Here is a 4,922-nt window from a genome sequence, read left to right on the forward strand (position 1 = left end):
GTTGGTGTTTGGCAAGAGTCCTTGGATGTCTCGGAAGAGCTTTTGGTTTGGTTTCGTTTGTTTTTGTCGTGCTTTTCTTTTGAAACAGGAAGTCCGTTTTTTTGCCAATAATATGGAAAACTAGATTTGAAGTTGGATCAGAGTGCAAGTAGAAATTAAGATTTTATCATTGGCGTGGCCCTATTTTTAACTGTGCCATACAAAACGAGTAATAGCTAACATTTAATCTTGCAAATTGGAGCCTATTATTTTCGCCATTTTACAAAGGAGAAAACTAAACCACGAGAAGTGAAGTAAATTGCCCAAGTCCACAGAGCTGGTAAGTGGTAGCCTTATATACCAGTATAGTGCCAAGGGCCCACAATATTTCGGGGGGCTTATTTACAAAGTGTGGTCTTTTTGGAAGCAAGTGCTATGTCAGGTACTAGGCAAAATCAGAGAATAGTAGCAGTTATTGGGTGCCCACTGCCTAGTGCGGGCAGACCACGGGTGCAAAGTGACTCAGACACCACATTGTCCCCTCCCCGGGCAAGCCAGGGCCACATCCTAGCACAGAGCAGCCTGTGTTTGACGACGTGCTACAGGGTTTGGGCTACGTGCATCACAAGACGCTTCATGAAGGAGCTGGGATTTGAGGAGAAAGAGGAGAGAGATGAGAAAGTGGAGGTATTTTGAGGAATGAGGAATTCAGGCCCAATTGTTGCTTAAACTCACAATGATTATCTTATATAATAGAAGCGTAAACAGAACTTTTGTTTTGGTCGATATTGTAAGATAGTTGTAAGATATTAACTAATACTCATTCTTTACCAGTTAGTGTCCACCAGTAATTAGAAAATTGTCCAAAAGGTCATAGGAAACCATCTCACTTCCTTATCTTTACATCTAAATGACATACTAGGTATTGCAGTGCAGTTTCCATGGAGCCGAGTGGTTGTTTACAAACAGGCCTGAGAGGAAGGGCCTGGTCAGGTTGCCTCAGGCCAGGGGATGGCCAGGGGCTGGGGGGATTGGGGTCCTTCTCCCTGCTTTGACCTGAGCAAGATATATATATATAATATATGTATGTAGGGCTTCTGTGAAAGATTTCATTTTTAAAAAGGGATTGCTCAGAAAAAAATATGTTTGAAAATCACTGCTGTAAAACCTTCAAGAAAGGTAAATGAGAACTCCAGGAACTAGTTTATTTATTTATTCTCTGCCAATTCCAAGAACAACCAAAGGTGGCTTTCAAAAATAGATATGACACAGCATGATTTTTTTTTTTTTTTTTTTAAGTCAAGAAGGAAAAGGAAAGAAGGAAAAACAGCGGCTGGAAAAGTCAGGCGGAGCCATGGTGAGGTATAGGCCCCCACTTCCGTGCTGAGGGCCTGGCCAGCCGGTTGGGGAGCACAGGCTGCAGCTGGTGGGCGTGGTTCCCAGAAGGGTCATGCAGACACAGCCATTCTCCATCTGCAGAACCAGGAGATGACATCCTGGACAGGGCCCCAAGCTCCCGGTGGATCCTCCTAGGAAGTTAGTGAGAGTCCTTTAGCGGAATTGCTTGATCTTAGACAGGCATGTCCTCCTCCCTCCTTCCTGGCCACCATCTTTTTCATCCCCTTCCTGAAGACCCACAGGCCAGGGCGAGGGGAGGGCTCTCCCTGCCCACCTAGCTGTGCTCGGGCTTCTGGCCACAACCCCCCCCACCTCACACTACCCTACACGGGCCAGTCACCCCCTCAAAAATTATCAGAGAGAGTGACAAAACCCAGAATTTCACACCCAAGGATCTCACTAAATAAGAATAGCTAACATTTACCTCATGTTTACTCTCTACCAGACGCTGTTGCCAGCTCTTCCTATGTGTTAACTCCTGTGATTCTCACAACACCCCCCAGGGAGGCACTATTATAAATCCCCACTTGACAGATCAAGAAACAGAGGCACAGAGAGGTTAAATAACTCGTCCGAGGTCATACAACTGGTGACAGTGCTGAGCTTTGAACCCACTTTGGCTCTGTGCTCTTAACTACTTGCCATGTAGCCTCTCAGTCTGCCAACACACTACAGCCAGCTGATTGAGGATGGGAGGTGAGTTATGCTGTCCCTGAGGCTGAAGGCCCAAGTTTTACCCTCCCAGCCTCATTCTGGTCTGTCCTGCTGGGTGGCTGCAGATGGCACCTTGCGCTCCGTCCAGCCATTCATTGGTGTGGTAAATCCCAAAGAAAACCCAAAGTTTGAGGATATAAGGGAGCTCCGGGCCGGCCTTCCCCACAGTAGAAAAGGCAGTGGGAAAGCTCAAAATGCAAGATGGAGTGGTGGTTAGTCCCTAATTTCATCTTCTTGACAATAATCATTATTGTGACAGATGCCATTTAGAGCCAGCTGCTGTTCTGGGCATTTTCTATTCATTATCTAATTTCATCCTCAAAGCAACTGAGCAGGCAGGAATTATTAGCCTATATGGCGGAAATTGAGACCTAGATAGATTAAGTAGCTCCCTAGAGGACACAGCTAATTCACTCTGATTTCCCCCAGGCCATAGCACCTCTGCTCTCTATGTGGTCACCACCCTCATGCCCTTGTGCCCCCAAACCCATTTGTACAGAAGTTCCTTCATGAGCGTCCTCAAGATCTTTCTTTGCTTCTGTTCCTGCCTCAAAATGTCAGTTCCTCAAAAGCCAGGGCTGTGTTTACTAGTTCCCTTTATGTCCTCCCCTCTCCGACACCGAGGGCCGCACATGAAGTTCTTCATAAGGCCGACCCCGGTTAAACGCTCCAACTTCGTGGCTGTGACTGTGTGAGCAGCCAGCGCCTCTGGTAGAAATGCAGAAATGAGCCAAAAATCTAGTTCACTGATCCTTCATCACTTCCCACAACTCCTCACTTGCGTAGATAGGCAGAAAGTATGTATGTGTCTAAACACCCCAGAAAAACGCCTTCCAAAACCCAGCCATGCCAATGAGGCAGTAGCTGTGGGGCTGGCTGCCAGAGCTGTTTGCTTCGCTCACACCCAGAGGGAACCCAAAACCTGGCAGGAAAACCCCACTCCTCCAAGCTCATTCCTGCCTTGATGACTCACAGAGGAACCATGCAGCAATGTCCTCAACAGCCTCTAAAAGCAGCCCCTTGACTTCCCTGCCAATCCTCCTGCACCCCCACGCCCACCCCTGCCTGACACAGGTGGGGACCGGTGATAATAAATGGGCTGTCCCCAGGTGTCTGTCATTGCAGGGCAGCAAAAATGATTGCTCAGCCTTGCTCGGGAAAACACATCCACCCAACCCAGAGTAATCCTTGGGCGTGCAGGGGTTCGAGAAGGAAACTGATGCTGGCCTGGGTTAGGTCTGGGGAAAGTGTCATTAATCTGGACAGTGCACCGACTGTGATGACATAGTGGTGGGACCAAAGTTTACTTTTGTGCAATCTATGAGGAAACTAATTTCTAAGCAAACTAATTCAATTATTTGTTCATTTATTCAATGCATATATGAGAATGCACTAAATGAGGGCTAGAAAAAAACCCTAAGAATGGCCCTTGTTGTCAAGAAAAAAATACATAAGATACTCGGTTGTAGCACCCTAGCCTATGGGAGAGAATCAGGCATTTTCAAACTGTTTCGAGGCCCTTGCATTTAGCAGGAAAACAGTCTGGTGTCTCTCAGCTCATGCTTCCCTCTTCGTTGGAACAGATTCACGGGACTGTCTTTTTCAACCATCTGTCACTGAGTGATAATACATATGCTTGAAAAAATAACAGCCCTTGTGCTTTAGAATATTTAAATAATTTACTTTTTAAAAATTCAGACTAGGGGCCAGCCTGGTGGCATAGTGGTTAAGTTCGCACACTCTGCTCCAGCAGCCCAGGGTTCTCGGGTTCGGATCCTGGGCGTGGATCTACACACTGCTTATCAAGCCATGCTGTGGCAGCATCCCACATACAAAATAGTGGGCTGTTCATTGACAGTCTTCCTCAAGCAAAAAGAGGAAGATTGGCAACAGATGTTAGCTCAGCAATAATCTTCCTCAAGCAAAAAGAGGAAGATTGGCAACAGATGTTAGCTCAGGGACAATCTTCCTCACTAAAAAACAGATAAAAAATAAAAATAAAAATAAAAAATAAAAATTCAGACTGCTCTCTCTACCTCATTATTCTGAACTAATGAGATGACCCCAAAGAATGACTTTTTAAAAATCACTTTGGCTTTGGCAGTTACTAAGTCCTTGTCACTCAACGTTTGGCCCACAGACCAGCAGCATTAGCATCATCTGGGAGCTTGTTAGGACCCAGACTCTTCAGCCCCCAGATCTCCTGGGTCAGGATGTGGGGTTCTGATTCCCCAGGTGCTTGCAGTGCACGTTACGGTTTGAGAAGCGCCGTGTTGGATATTGTCCTCATGGGCAGTGACTTTCCATGCAGAGTTGTGCCTACAGTGATGCTTGCAGGGCTGGTCCTCTCTCAGCATGTGCCGTGTTCTGGGGACAGCCAGCCCTGGGCCTTGTTGAGGGTGAGGGGAGCAGAGAGAGGACAACCCGAGGCCTACAGGGACAGATCGCACAGAGGGGTGTCCACGTCGTGACCTTGGCAGCTGGCTTCTGGATCAGGAGGAGCGATGAGGAGGACAAAGCCCAGGGGGCACTTGTCTTGATGCAGGTGGTAGGAAGGGAAGAGCGGAGCTCTCCAGGATCAGCACAGCGAACCACAGGCTCTCTGTTTCAGCCCAGCCCACAGGGTGGGTGGTCAAAGGCAAGGAACAAGGCTGAGAGCTGGGCCCAGCCCCAATTCAGAGGTCCTGGCTTGTCTGCTCCTGACTTGTGCCGAGAATATGAGAGAACCGGGCTGTGTTCCATGGGCGACGAGATAAGAGCCGGCCTTCTGAGCCTCCAGCTGACAGAGCAGAGGGAGACAAGGCGGGATCGAGGCGGGCACTGACCTAAGA

This window comes from Equus asinus, chromosome 25 (genome assembly GCF_041296235.1).
Source record: "Equus asinus isolate D_3611 breed Donkey chromosome 25, EquAss-T2T_v2, whole genome shotgun sequence".
Classification (NCBI taxonomy): domain Eukaryota; kingdom Metazoa; phylum Chordata; class Mammalia; order Perissodactyla; family Equidae; genus Equus; species Equus asinus.